The sequence below is a fragment of the Arachis ipaensis genome, chromosome B7, assembly GCF_059453495.1.
Source record: "Arachis ipaensis isolate K30076 ecotype BB chromosome B7, ASM5945349v1, whole genome shotgun sequence".
Lineage (NCBI taxonomy): Eukaryota > Viridiplantae > Streptophyta > Magnoliopsida > Fabales > Fabaceae > Arachis > Arachis ipaensis.
Window position 1 is genome coordinate 35,037,686 of NC_142442.1, and position 16,154 is coordinate 35,053,839.

A 16,154-nucleotide genomic window follows, 5' to 3' on the forward strand; every position below is an offset into this window, starting at 1 on the left:
CAAACAAAACGAAATAAAATTAAAATTGAAAAAGGAACGATCATACCATGGTGGGTTGTCTCCCACCTAGCACTTTTAGTTAAAGTCCTTAAGTTGGACATTTGGGGAATCCTTTGTTATGGTGGCTTGTGCTTGTACTGATCCTTGAATCTCCACCAATGTTTGCAATTTCAGTATCCTCCGGGATCCCAAACTAGGCGCAGAAAGCCTTCAAGCAAGTTAAAGCAAGTGACAAGGCCCCAAGAGTGTTGATTGCCAGAATGAATTCCGGGGTCCCATATCTCGCTTTTGCACCCGTCTTCTTGTTGATCATTATGATTCCATCCGGGTAGCAAGCAATTTGAATTCTCACTAAAGCGGCCAAACAACTTCCTAGACCCATTCAGTTGAGCTTTACACCAACCCTTGTATTTAAACTTTGAGCACACAACCATGTTGAACCTTACTTGACAACTCCAACCACTAACTATCTTCCTCTTACTCTTAATGCCACAAAGAGCTCTAAGTTGACCATCTGTCTCCAGTAGCCCATATTCAAGTGGAATTAGAAAGCTAAGGGATATGAATTTTACCCACTTGAATGTTGTGAAGGATGATGGCAACTTAGGGGGAGGTATTTCTAACGAATTTGCAATCTCCACTCCCTTGTGCTCTTCTCTGACAACTTCCACCTCTTTGCAAGTTTCTTCAATATCAACCTCTTCCTCTTGGTAGCTTTCTTCCAATTCAATCTCTTCTTCATTGCTCACCAAAGGCATGGGAGGCTGTGATTCTTCTTCTTTAATCTCCATCTCTTGACCAACCTCTTCCAAGTCTTCAACTATAATATGCCTTGGAGGTTGTACACCCTCCTCAGCATCAATTTCAATCGCCTTGGAAGGAGGTTCTATAACCTGACTTTCCCATGGAGGTTCAGCATCTCCTAAATCTTTAACCATTTCTTCCTCTGCAACTATTATGGCTTCCTCCACTTGTTCCAGTACAAAGCTATGTTCCTCATTGTCCACCGAAGTTTCTAGTGTCTCCTTCATGCTACGCTCTTCTTTTGATTCTCCACATGCAGCCATGGGAGTACTTTGAGTGCTCAGATGTTGAGAAGCTAATTTATTTACTACCTCGGTTAAGGCAGTCACGAGTTCCACTACATCCCTTTGCATCTTCGCTTGCCCTTGAAGAAGACCACGAAGGATGTCATCCATTGGAGATTGGGGTGGATATGAGGGTTCATTATTTTGGAGAAAGGGTTCATAATAGGAAGGTGGTTCTTCTTGATAAGGATATGGAGATGGTGAATATTGAGGTGGTGGTTCTGGGTGTGGTTCATATGGTGGTTGGTGTGGTGGATATAGGTTAGGGTCATATGGTGGTGTTTGGTGGTAAGGGACTTGTGAGTATGATGGTTAAAAATTACGTGGAGGAGGAGGTTCATAGGTATTTTGTGGTGGGTGTTGATTGTCACGAAGAGGTCCACCATAACCATTGTCTTGGTGCGCATTATAGAATGGTTGTTGATAGTGTCTTGGAGGTGGTTGTCGCCAAGAGGGTTGATCAAATCCTTGTGGCTCCTCCCATCTTTGATTCTTCCAACCTTGATGCCTATTTTCATTATAGTTTCCATTCTTTATAACAACATTGGAACCAAACTTAAAGCGATGGGGGTTAGAACTCATAATAGCAAATAAAAATTAAAAACAAAAATAAAAACAAATTTAAATTAAAAGGTTATTGAAATTTAAATTTTGAATTTTTGAATTTTAAAATTTGAAATTTGAATTTTAAATATTGAAATTTGAAATTTGATTTTGAAATAAGATAAGGTTTTGAAAAAGATATGATTTTTGAAAAAGATTTAAATTTTGAAATTTAAAACTAAGATAAGATAAGATAAAAATTTTAAAATAGAAATCTAAAAATTTTTTTATGCAAATTTCGAAAATTTAATTAAAATAAAGAGAAAAAATATTTTTGAATTAAATGAGGAAAGAGAAAACAATAAAATGACACCAAACTTAAAATTTTTAGATCAAAACGAAGAGAACGACTAAGAACAACTTGAAGATCAAGATGAACACGAAGAAAAAATTTTTGAAAAAAATTTTAATAACTAAATAAAAACCAATAACCTCTTAATTTATGAAAAAGCAAAAATAAAAACAAAAATAAAAACAAATAAACAAGTAAAAAGCAAATATTTACAATAACCAATAATAAGGCACACATTTGCAATTCCCCGGCAACGGCGCCATTTTGACGAATCGGATTTCCTATCAGTAAAGAATAAGAGTAATCGCGTTGTAAGTATAGATTCTAAACCAATAGAAAATTCTTTCGTACAAACGTTTTGGTTGTTACAAGTAACAAACCCCTTTAAAAATTGATAACCGAAGTATTTAAACCTCGGGTCATCTTCTCAAGGAATTGCAGGGAGGTATAATTTATTATTGGTTATGAGTCTTGTAAATTGGGGGTTTTTAATGTATAAGATAAAAAGTAAGAATAGTAAATGGTAAGAAAGTAAATTGCAGGAATTAATAAATCAATAGCTAATAAAACTCTTGGCACGGTATGAAAATTAGAAGTCCTATCCTAGTTATCCTTATCAATGGTGATGAGAATTATATTTTGCTCCCCACTAAGTCAACCTCTAACTATGAAGGTAAGTCAAGTGGATAAATCAATTTAACATCTAAAGTCCTAGTCAACTCCTAAGGAAAGACTAGAGTTATAGGAATTTAAATCAATCAGCAAAGATAACAATTATCAATCACGATGAGTTTGACAACTCAAGAGTTACCAATTAATCAACCAAAGCCAAAAGAGAAAATCTAAATTATTTATATAAATAAAGGAAAGTAATCATAATTCTGAAATACCTCAAATTATATTAAATAGAAAATCAATCTAAACATAAGGAGTTCATAAACTAAATTGAGAAAATAAGTAAAAGGAACATTGAACCTGGAACTCAAAAGAAATTGTAAGTTGAAATAATAAGAAATCCTAAATCCTTTAAGAGGAATCCTAATCCTAAATCCTAAGGGAGAGGAGAGAACCTCTCTCTCTAAAAACTACATCTAAATTATGAAAAGTGAATAATGGAAGACCTCTTCATGAATGGATGCATTCCCCCACTTTATAGCCTCTAATCTGTATTTTTTGGGCCGAAAACTGGGTCAAAAACAGCTCAGAAATTACCCCCAGCGTATTCTGGTATGTATAGGTCACGGAAAAGTGACGCGGAAGCGTCGTCCACGCGTTTGCGTGGATTGCGTTTCTGCCAGGTCACGTGTCCGTGTGATCCACGCATTCGCGTAGCTTGGCTTCGAGGCAGCTATAGCAATTTATATATGTTTACGAAGCCTCGGATGTTAGCTTTCCAACGCAACTGGAACCGCGTCATTTCGATATCTGTAGCTCAAGTTATGACCGTTTGAGTGCGAAGAGGTCAGGCTGGACAGCTTAGCGATTTCTTCAACTTCTTGTATTCCTTCTACTTTTGCATGCTTTCTTTCCATCCTCTGAGCCATTCCTGCCCTGTAATCTCTGAAATCACTTAACACACATATCAAGGCATCGAATGGTAATAAGAGAAGATTAAACATATCAAAATTAAGACCAAAGAAGCATTTTTTCAATCATAGCACAAAATCAGGAAGGAAAACGTAAACTCATGCAAATCATATGAATAAGTGTATGAAAGATTGATAAAATCCACTAAATTGAGTACAAGATAAACTATAAAATAGTGGTTTATCAACCTGCAAAAAGCACTTCGATGCTTAAGTTAGTATTGTGAATTCAATGTGTTTAAGAAGATAAAATATCATACATTTATAGGTGAGGTAGAACAGGTCGATTAAGGTTCCGTTAGTCATCTATATTGAAGAGTAAATATTATAGATTGGTAGGTTACAGCATCTGGCCGAACGTTTTTATTCTAGGTTATAATTCATTTATAGCCAAATTATAACGCATGATGCCGATTTATAACGTATAACGTCGAGTTATGGATTTTTATTTGTAACAGCCATATCATAGCCCCCAAGCTTGGCCTGGGAATGTGTTTTAATGAAGCAAATTGAGCTTTTGATGAGCCATAAGTCGGTTATTGAATTAGCTCTGGAGCCCCCAGATCAAGGTGCTTTATTAAAAGATTAATTAATTTGAAATGTTAGTAATATGGTTAGAAGAGAGAAAAATTGAAAACTCATTAAAGAACGCGCGTGTTTCCAATGTTTTGTGTTCTCTTTGATGTAACTGATAGGATGGTTGGGGTGGATTCTAAATAGTTTTTGTGATGTTTAATTAAAGGCTTTGGAATCCAAAATGGTGTGTTGGTTTGCACTTATTTTCGCTTGTTATCAAAAATATTTTTGAAGAAGAATGAGCAAAAGAGGTACGTTACTTTACTTCTCTGTTCTCTGCATTTTCTGTTCTTCTTTTTCTTTTCTTAGGTTGTGTCGATGGATTTTGAGAAGGATAAAAAGGAGAATATAGATTGGTCGTATGACTGGGTGAATGATGATGTTAGAAAGCGGTCTTCTTTGTTTGTGGATGAAGAAGCTATCAAGGAAATAGATAAGAATAAGATTGTAAGACATGGTTCTGGGATTCGGTTAGAGTTACTGCCATGTTCTGGTAGTAATCATGTTTTTCATAGGGGGAATGTTTTGAGTTCTTCTATATGTACAATTGCGTTCTGAAAGAATTGAGAGTGAAGCTTCCCTTCACGGGTTTTCAATGCTAGGTTTTGAAGCAATTAAATTGTGCTCCTTCACAACTTCACCCTAATGATTAGGCTTTTCTACAAAGTTTTGAGGTGTTAATGGAGTTTCTGGAGGATGCTTCTTCTCTAGAGTTGCTTTTCTTTTTATTCCAGGCCAAGGGTGTCTAGAAGGGTAGCTGGGTGAATTTGAATAGTTCGCCCAGGTTTGCTGTTTTCAAACTTTATAAATCTTCTTTTAAAGACTTTAAGGAAATGTACTTGAAGGTTAGGAATGCTGAGGGTGATTTTCCATTTTATTTGGATGAACATTTGGGGAAAAATTTTTCCTTGTGGTGGTGCTTCAAATCTCAGAATATTCTGGGGCCCGAAACTATTAGTCTGAGAAATGAATGTATTATTGAATATTTAGTGGAGGTGGTTGATCGGAAAGAGTTGATTTCTGTTTTTGATTTGCTTCAGTGGGAAGAAAATATGCAAGCTGTTGTAGAATATTTAGGTGAGGTTTTGAAATATATATTTGTAGGTTTTTGAGTTAACATTCTGCTAACTGTTTGTGTTGTTGTAGGGGGGAAGTATCTTGGGGTGTCTGCTGCTACCCTAAGAGCTCGGGTAAAAATTAAAACCTCGAAAAGGAAGGTTCAACATCAAAGCCAGATAAGGCTGCTGGCGGTGGCAAGGTTAATCAACCTCAGTCGAGAAGGAAGAAAGTCATACTAAAGAAAAGGAAAACTGATGTGGTAGATTATTTGAGGGTTCTGATGAAGATAGGGACGAGGTTTTTATTGAGAAAATACATGCGTTTATGGATAATCAAAAGAAACTGCATGAAGCTACCGACCAAAGTGATGGGTCGTCTGTTTGGGAAAAGGAATTTTCTTATATGGTCGTTGCTGACGAGGTTTGCCAATTGTCGGCAGATGTATCTTTGGCGAATGAGGTTGGGGACATCGCAATTGGCCAATACATGCAGGTATTGCTCTCTATTTGGTTTTGTAAACTGGTGTGGGTTTTTTTGTTTTTTTTTCTTGTTTTTGCAAGGTTCTTGGTTTTTGTTTGGCTAGCTTAGGGCGTAGCCAGGAGAATAAGCATAAAAAGCTTATTGGAGAGAGACAGGAGAGTTTGAAAGAGGAGTTGGCATTGAAAAAGACTACAATAGCTGATTTGGAATCTAAATTATCTGATAAGGAAAAAGAATTGAAACTGATGAAAGAAAATTATGTAAAAGAGGTTGAAGATCTGAAGAAGAAGGAGGCCAACCTTTCTAGTATGAACGCCCAAGTGATTGAAGTAACTGCAAAGTTGAAAGAGATGGAGAAAAATAAAGAGGCAGAAATATTATTCCAAAGAGGGTTTTGAACATGCTCTACTGTAGGCGAAGTTCTTGGTTCCAGACTTCGATTTTTCTCAAATGAAACTGGAAAAGATAGTTCAAGATGGAGCTATGGTGGATGATGATGGTGCAGCTGAAGAGGAAGACGAGAATTTAGAGTGATTTATGTTGATGAAATATTTATTTTGTGTAGTTTGACTTTGAAACTTGTTTTGGTCTGTTGTGCTCTTCTATGGAGCATTTTGGCTTTTAAGCCATTCTGCACAAATTGTTTTAGTTGGATTTGTTGCATGATTTGATTTAGATTGTTATGTGTTTGAGTAGATATTTGTATTGTTTTCCTAATAGAAGTAGGAATACACTGATTGTATTAATATTTGGTTGACGTTTAGTTAATAGTTTGATTGATTGTTATATCTTGGAGAGATATAATTTGGTTGTTAATATTGGCGAGCATTGTTTGAGGTTGTATTGTTTTGCTCAGAAATCCGATTGTTGCCTTTGTGAACCATAAGTCAGTGATTTAGAGTGCTAGTTATGATAAGTATTAGAGTGTTGGAACAAGACAGATCAAGATAACAATATTGAATCATATATTGGTTGACTTTTTTTTTTTTTTGCAAATGTGCAGGTAGGTATGCCTCGTTAAAAGCTCTCCAAGCAAAACCCTTTTTTGGGAAAAATCTTGGTAGTAGGAAAAGGAGTACAAGCCTGTCCCTGACTTTAGCTATAGTATTATTTTAGAGAAGAAACATTCCAAGTGTTAGGTATAGTTGTACCATTCAAAGAGTGTAGTCGATATGTCCCGTTTCCGAGGACTTCGATAACTCGGAATGGGCCTTCCCAGTTTACGATGAGCTTTCCATGTGATGATGGTCGGCGAGCTTGCTCTGTTTTGCGAAGAACCAAGTCGTTTACTTGAAATGATCGGGGATAGACCCTTTGGTTGTTTCTATTAGAAATTATTTGCCACATTGCTCGGTGACGAAGGGTTGCGATGTTTCTTACTTCTTTGATTAGGTCAAGGTATATACTCCGAGCTTTATTATGGTCGTCCATTTGAGTTCTGATAGAGGATTGAGATATTTCTAATGGTATCATAGCCTCGGATCCATATACAAGCCGAAAACGCGTCCCTTTTGTTGTTGAGTGCATGGTGGTATTGTACCCCCATATTAATTCTGGTACTAGTTCAGCCCATAAACCTTTTGCATCGTCCAGTTTCTTTCTTAAGGCGTGTAAGATAACTTTTTTTGTGGCTTCTGCTAAGCCGTTTGTTTACGGGTGTTCTACTGATGAGAAATGTTGATGGATATTTAAATTCTACAAAAAAGAGGTAAATTTTTTATCGGCAAATTGGCGACCATTATCAGTAATAATGTGCCGAGGTATGCCGAATCTGCAGATGATATTCTTCCATACGAAGCTGACCATCTGTTCCGATGTTATTTTAGCTAGAGGCTTTGCCTCTATCCATTTTGAAAAGTAATCAATTGCATCTATTAAAAATTTTACATGTCCCTTTGCTAAAGGAAAAGGGCCGAGGATATCGAGCCCCCATTGATTGAAAGGCCAACTTATTTCGGAACTCTGAAGGGCCTCAGCCGGAAGGTGTGTGATGGGGTTGTGCTTCTAGCAATTGTTACAATGTTTCACTTTGTTGTTGCAATCTTGTTGCAATGTTATCCAAAAAAAACCAGCGCGTAGTATTTTGGATGACAACCTTCGCGCTCCAACATGAGTACCACATATACCTTCATATGCTTCGGCAAGCGCAAGCTCGGCCCCCGACCTGGAAAGACACTTAAGAAGGAGACGAGAAAAATCTCGTCTATATAGAAAATTGTTATATATGGTAAAGAAAGATACTTGCCGGCGGAATCGCCGAGTATTGTCAATGTTGTCTGGAATAACTCCGGCGTACGCTAATCTTCTTCCTGTGTAACACTTAGAATTTTGGTTAGTATTATGCTCGGTTCGTGTAGCACAGATTGATATAGTGTAGAAGTCGGTGTTTGTGAGATGGCTAGCTTAGATAAGATATCAGATCGGCTGTTGTGCTCATGAGGTATATGAAGAATCTCAAATTTTGAAAAATTAGAAATAATCTTTTTGACAATATCCAAATATTTTTCCAATAGAGGGTCTTTCACTTGAAAGAAATCATTTACCTATTGGACAACGAGCAAAGAGTCACAGTATACCTTTAAGTCCAAAATTTTTAGTTTGGCTGAAAGCCTTTGGCCTGCAATTAGAGCTTCATACTCTGTTTGATTATTGCTCGCCCTGAAGGAGAGGTGTAGAGACTGTTCTAGCACTATGCCATTTTCATCTTCAAGCAAGACTACGGCCTTGCAGCCTTGGGGGTTGGATGCCCCATCCACATATAAAGTCCACTATGATAGGTTGTTCTCCGAGCTTGGTACAATGAACTCAGCTATGAAATCGGCAATATACTGAGACTTTATTGGACCTTGGCTTTGGTATCTGATATCAAACTCGAAGAGTTCTACCAACCATTTTATTAGTCGGCCAGCCAGTTCTGGTTTTTGTAGCACTTGTCTTAAGGGCTGATCAGTTCGGACGTGGACGATGTGGCTCTGAAAATAAGGTCGAAGACGCCGAGCTGAGAAGACTAAAGCCAAAGCCAATTTTTTTATCTTTGGATAGCAAAACTCGGTATTCTGTAAGGACTTGCTAATGAATTAAGTCGGCTGTTGCTGCTTGTTCCTTTCTGTAACAAGAACAGAACTTGTTGCCCAGTCAGTGACAGATAAATATAAATAAAGTGCTTCCCCCTGAAGGGGTTTTTGTAAAATGGGTGGTTTTGAAAGAATTCTTTTTATGTTAGCAAAAGCATCTTCACATTTATTAGTCCAACTAAAGTCGTTTTTCTTTTTTAGTGTTTGGAAAAAATAAAAAGATTTAGATGCTAAACAGGGCAGGAATCTAGATAATGCAGCAAGTCTCCCTGTTAATCGTTGGACTTTTGTGATTGTTTGTGGGCTTGCCATGTCCAGTATAGCTTGGCATTTCTCGGGATTGGCTTCGATTCCTCGGTTAGTAAGCATGAAGCCGAGGAATTTTCCTCCCTGCACTCCGAAGGCGCATTTCTCTGGGTAAGTCGCATAGTGTATCGCCGTATTTGGTTGAAGACCTCTAAGAGGTCGTCGAGGTGACTTTTTCCGAGCTTTGTTTTTGCCACCATGTCGTCGACGTAAACTTCTAGGTTCTTGCCGATTTGATCAGCGAATACCTTATCCATAAGATGTTGGTATATTGCCCTTGCATTCTTAAGTCCAAATGGCATAACTTTATAACAGTAATTTCCATATTCAGTGATAAATACAATTTTATTTTGGTCGGATGGATGCATTAGAATATGGTTATAACCATAATATGCATCCATGAAGCTTAATGTTTGGTAACCTGAAGTATTATCTACTAAACAGTCAATAGAGGGAAAAGGATAGGAATCTTTTGGGCATGCTTTGTTGAGATCCATGAAATCAACACACATGCACCATTTACCGTTATGTTTTTTTACCATGACGACGGTTGCCAGCCATGTTGTGAATCGGATTTCCTGTATGAAGCCAGCATTTATCAGTTTTTTTTTGTTTCCACCAAGAATGCATGCTTCTTTTCGAGGCCGAGGTTCTGCTTCTTCTGTGATATATGTCGGAAAGATGGATTGATGCACCACTATTTCTTGGTACATCTTGTGCTTAATTGAGTAGATTTTATCCACTATACTCACATTTATTCATGTAATTGCATGTTTTACATTTTCCTTCCTGATTTTGTGCTATGATTGAAAACATGTTACTTTGGTCTTAATTTAGCTAATCTTAATACTCTCTTATTACCATTCGATGCTGTTATATGTGTGTTAAGTGTTTTCAGGGATTACAGGACAGGAATGACTTAGAGGATGAAAAGGAGGCATGCAAAAGTGGAAGGAATACAAGAAGTTGAAGGAATTGCTAAAGCTGTCCAGCCTGACCTCCTGATACTAAATTGACCATAATTTGAGCTACAGAGGTCCAAATGAGGCAGTTCCAGTTGCGTTGAAAATCTAACATCTGGGGCTTCGCAACAATATATAATTTGCCATAGCTTCCCCGAAGATAGGTGACACGCACGTGTGGATCACGCGTACGCGTGATCTGGAGAAAATTCAATCCACGCGTACGCGTGACTTTGCCGCATGCTGGACGTATCAAAAATCACTGAGGGCGATTTCTGGACTATTTTTGACCCAGATTTTTGCCCAAAAAATACAGATTAGAGGCTATAAAGTGGGAAAATCCATTCATTCATTCACAAAACTCCATAATTCACAATTTTAGGTTTTAGATGTAGTTTTCTAGAGAGAGAGGCTCTCTCCTCTATCTTAGGATTTAGGATTTAGGATTTAGGATTTCTCTTAGTTTTAGGTTTATCTCTTCTTCATTTCAGGTTCAATGTTCCTTTAATTTAGTTTCTCTTCTACTTTTATTTATTTTATTACTTTAATTGTTTATTTTCCCAATTTGGTTTATGAACTCTCCATGTTGGATTTGATTTCTTTATTTAATGCAAATTGAGGTATTTCAGATTTAAGATTTCTTTCTTTTAATTATGTTACTACTGCTTCCAATTTAAGGCATTTTTATTCGAATAGATTTTCTCCCTTTTGGCTTTGGTTATGTAATTGGTGACACTTGAGTTGTCAAACTTAGCTGTTGATGGAAAATTGGGAATTGCTGGTTGATTTGGATCCTTCTAAAGCTAGTCTTTCCATAGGAGTTGATTAGGACTTGAGGAATCAAATTGATTAGTCCACTTGACTTTCCTTTATTTAGTAAGGGTTAACTAAGTGGGAGCAATAATAATTCTCATCACACCTGATAAGGATAACTAGGATAGGATTTCCAATTCTCATACCTTGCCAAGAGTTTTTCTAATTATTAATTTACTTCCTTGCCAATTTATTTTCTTATTCCTTATTTTAAAAACCCAAAAACATACATTTTTCCATAACCAATAATAATTCATACTTTTCTGCAATTCCTAGAGAGACGACCCGAGGTTTAAATACTTCGGTTATCAATTTTATTAGGGGTTTGTTACTTGTGACAACCAAAATTTTATACGAAAGGATTTTCTGTTAGTTTAGAAACTATACTTACAACGTGATTACTTTTGTGAATTCTTTACTAGAAGAAATCCGTTCGTCAAAATGGCGTCGTTGCTGGGAAATTGAAAATGTGTGCCTTATTATTGGTTATTGTAAATATTTGCTTTTTTGTTTCTTTGTTAGTGTCTCTAGTTTTAGGAGTTTATTTTCATTAATTTTTATTAATTTTTATTTTCTTTAGCTACTATAAATTCTCACCCCTCTGGTTTCAAGTTTGGTTCCAATGTTGTTGCAAGGAATGGAAACTATAATGAAAATAGGCATCAAGGTTGGAAGAATCAAAGATGGGAGGAGCCACAAGGATTTGATCAACCCTCTTAGCAACAACCCCCTCCAATGCACTATAACCAACAACCATTCTATGATGCATACCAAGACAATAGTTATGGTGGACCTTTTCGTGACAACAAACCTCCACCAAATTACTATGGTCAAGAGCCATTCCAGGGAGCGTACAAAGATGATGAATATGGTGGACCCCTTGTAGTTACTAATAAGCCCCACCATATGCTTATGAGCCCCTTCCTCAACATAACTTTGAACCACCATGCTCACAAGCACCTTACCACCAAACACCCCCATATGACCCTAACCCACATCCACCACACCAATCACCACATGAACCACACCCAGAACCACCACCTCAATATTCACCATCTCCATATCCTTATCAAGAAGAACAACCTCCATATTATGAGCCCTTCCTCTCAACAAATGAACCCTCATATCCACCCCAACCTCCATTGGATAACAACACACTCATCTCTAACATTATTAGTCTCACCTCTACACTCCAAAATCTTATATCCCGCATGAACCAACCCTCTACCTCCAATATTCAACCCTCAAGCTTTGGTGCGCTTCCTTTTCAACCACATAATAATCTTCCCATCCCATCACCACCCTCCATGGAAGAGCACCCACATCCATCAATCCAAGAGTAAGATGATCCCAGTTATGCTATTGACAAGGAAAAAGAGAAAAAGGATCGTCTTCGCAAATTCATATTTCATAAGAAGCTAGAGGAGGCCCAAAATGTGGAGGTAGGAAAGACCCTTGAAAATGAAGGAATAGTTGAAAAGAGTTGTCATGGAAAGGAAATCATCAAGGATGAGTACGATTTTATACTAAAACAACTGGACAAAGCAGTAATTATTGAAGAGGAAGAAGTGGTTGAAGACTTGGGAGATGCAGAACCTCCATGGGAAATTACAGTCATAGAACCTCCTTCCAAGACGTTTGAATTTGATGTTGAAGAGGGTGTACAACCTCTAAGGTATATCATGGCTAAAGACTATGAAGAGGTTGATCAAGAGATGGAGATTAAAGAAGAAGAAGCACAACCTCCCATGCCCTTGGTGAGTAATGAAGAAGAGATTGAATTGGAAGAAAGCTACCAAGAGGAAGAGGTTAAACTTGTAGAAGCTTGTAAAGAGGTGGAAGTTGTCACGGAAGAGCACAAGGGAGTGGAGCTTGAAATTACTTTGCCAAAGTTGTTGGAGACCTCTCCCCCTAAGTCACCATCATCCTTCACAACATTCAAGTGGGTAAAATTCATATCTCTTAGCTTTCTCATTCCACTTGAATATGGGCTACTGGAGACAGATGGTCAATCTTTTATGACATTATTTATCTGTAAATGCCAATCTTTTATGATACCTGTATCCCTTTTGCATTGACATGAATTTATATTATCGTGCATTACCCACACTCTCTCCCCCATTGTTGCAACTTTTGCACTATTGATATGCCATTTGCTTCTACTATTTTCACACTTGCATGTTATAGCTACCATGTAATTGAGACCCTCATTATTCGGCATTAACCCACCAATACTTTATTTATTTTCTTATCTTTAATTCTGGGTTACTTTTCTTTTCTTTCCTCTTCTTTCAGGATGGCCACCGAGAAGGGAAACGAGAAGCTTTTCAATAGGGGCGAAAGACAAGTCCATCTGCACAATCTATCGAGAAAAGTGTCAGTTGGAGCAACCCGTCCACTTGCACATCTTAGCATGCATCGAGGACGGTGTAATTTTTAAGTGTGGGGAGGTCGATATCGACTTCCGTGGGTTAGTTACCTTCTTTTCAGCACTAATGTTTAATTTTCTTTGTTAGTTCATTGTTGCATTTGCATGTTTGATTGCATGTTTGCTTGATTTTGTGCATATTTTACCACTACTTGGTTGAAGTAATATTTTCTTTTTCAAGAAACTTTTTATAACATTTTACTAATTTGATTTAAAATTTTTGATAAACTTGTTTGAAGGAATATTATACTAGAACATGGTTTAGAGCTCGAACACACAAAACCTGTGAGATTTTGAGCCTATTTGAATTGGTTGCATTTTATCAACCAATATTTTATTTTTGGTGTGTGTTGTTCTCTCTAAGATTGTGATCTTTGTCTTGCTTAATTCTATATTTCTATTATTTGATGTATGCATGTACTTATATGATTGAGGCCTTATTTCACTAAGCTTACATACCCATATGGCCTTACCTTTTATTATCCCTTGCAAACCAATTTTGAGCCTATTTTACCCCTTTATTCTTTACTTTAGCTCATCACTAACTCTAAGCGGAAAACAAAAATGTCCTTAATTTGAATCCTTGGTTAGCTTAGACTAGTAAGAGTGTTCATGATTTAAGTGTGGGGATGTTGGGTTTGGAAACGTTTGGTTTAAGAATTGGGCGTTGTATATCTTTATGAGAATATGAAAGAAATGTTTAGGACATGTTCATGCATTCAATAATTTAATCATATGCATTGAGAAAATTAAAAAAATAAAATAAAATAAAATAAAAAGAAAAAAAAAGAAGGAAAAAAAAGGAAAAAAATAAAGGAGAAAAAGAAAAGAAAAAAGAGCAAATAATAAAAGGGGACAAAATTTCCCAAAGTAAATGGTGATAGCAATGCATATGTACTATACTCAAATCAGGATGCATGAATATGTGCAAAATATGGTTAATGGACAGTTAGGTTTTGTATTGTGATTACATGGATTGTCTTAAGTTAGGTAGGAAGTTTAGGTTAATTAAGGATTCAGATTTTAGTCCATTTGACCAAATACAATCCTACCTTTTAACCTAACCCCATTACAACCCTTAAAAGACCTCTTGATATGTATATTTGTGCATCAAATTTGTGTTGATTGGTAGAGAAAAATCAAGCTTTAGAAAGCAAGGTTAGTTGAGAATTGAGAGAGTCGAACTTTAAACACCTGAGCGATTAGAGTGTATACACTTCCAGTGAGGGTTCGATGCTCGATTCTTTGTTCCCGGCTTTCATGAGCTATTTTCTTCTTGCAAGTTCACTTGTACTTTATTTTGTGATTTGAATTAGTGAGATCCAGTGCATATTTATTCTTGGAGAATTTAGTTACTTTTAAACCAAGTAGGTAAAAGCATTTTGCATATAGTTGCATTCATATAGATAGGTTGCATTACATACTTTCTACCATTCCTCTTCACTCTTATAGTTCCTCTTGAGCTTAGCAAGAGGACATGCTAATATTTAAGTGTGGGGAGATTTGATGAACCACTATTTCGTGGTACATCTTGTGCTTAATTGAGTGGATTTTATCCACTATACTCACATTTATTCATGTAATTGCATGTTTTATATTTTCCTTCCTGATTTTGTGCTATAATTGAAAACATGTTTCTTTGGTCTTAATTTAGCTAATCTCAATCCTATCTTATTACCATTCGATGTCGTGATATGTGTGTTAAGTATTTTCAGGTATTACAGGGAAGGAATGACTTAGAGGATGGAAAGGAGGCATGCAAAAGTGGAAGGAATACAAGAAGTTGAAGGAATTGCTAAAGCTGTCCAGCCTGACCTCGTGGTACTAAATCGACCATAACTTGAGTTACAGAGGTCCAAATGAGGCGGTTTTAGTTGTGGTGGAAAGCTAACATCCGCGGCTTCGTAACGATATATAATTTTTTATAGCTTCCCTGAAGATAGGTGACATTCATGCGTGGATCATGCGTACGCGTGACCTGGAGAAAATTCAATCCATGCGTACGCGTGGACGACGCGTACGCGTGTCTTTGCCGCGTGCTGGATGTATCAGAAATTACTGGGGGTGATTTCTAGGCAGTTTTTGACCAAGTTTTTGGCCCAGAAAATACAGATTAGAGGCTATAAAGTGGGGGAATCCATTCATTCATTCACACAACTCCATAATTCACAATTTTAGGTTTTAGATGTAGTTTTCTAGAGAGATAGGCTCTCTCCTCTCTCTTAGGATTTATGATTTAGGATTTCTCTTAGTTTTAGGTTTATCTCTTCTTGATTCCAGGTTCAATGTTCCTTTAATTTAGTTTCTCTTCTACTTTTATTTATTCTATTACTTTAATTATTTATTTTCCTAATTTGGTTTATGAACTCTCCATGTTGGATTTGATTTCTTTATTTAATGCAAATTGAGGTATTTCAGATTTAAGATTTCTTTCTTTTATTTATGTTACTGCTGCTTCCAATTTAAGGCATTTTTATTCGAATAGATTTTCTCCCTTTTGGCTTTGGTTAAGTAATTGGTGACAGTTGAGTTGTAAAACTTAGCTGTTGATGGAAAGTTGGAAATTGCTGGTTGATTTGGATCCCTCTAAAGCTAGTCTTTCCATAGGAGTTGACTAGGACTTGAGGAATCAAATTGATTAGTTGACTTGACTTTCCTTTATTTAGTAAGGGTTAACTAAGTGCGAGCAATAACAATTCTCATCACACCTGATAAGGATAACTAGGATGGGATTTCCAATTCTCATACCTTGCCAAGAGTTTTTCTAATTATTAATTTACTTTCTTGCCAATTTATTTTCTTGTTCCTTATTTTAAAAACCCAAAAACATACATTTTTCTATAACCAATAATAATTCATACTTTCCTGCAATTCCTAGAGAGACGAC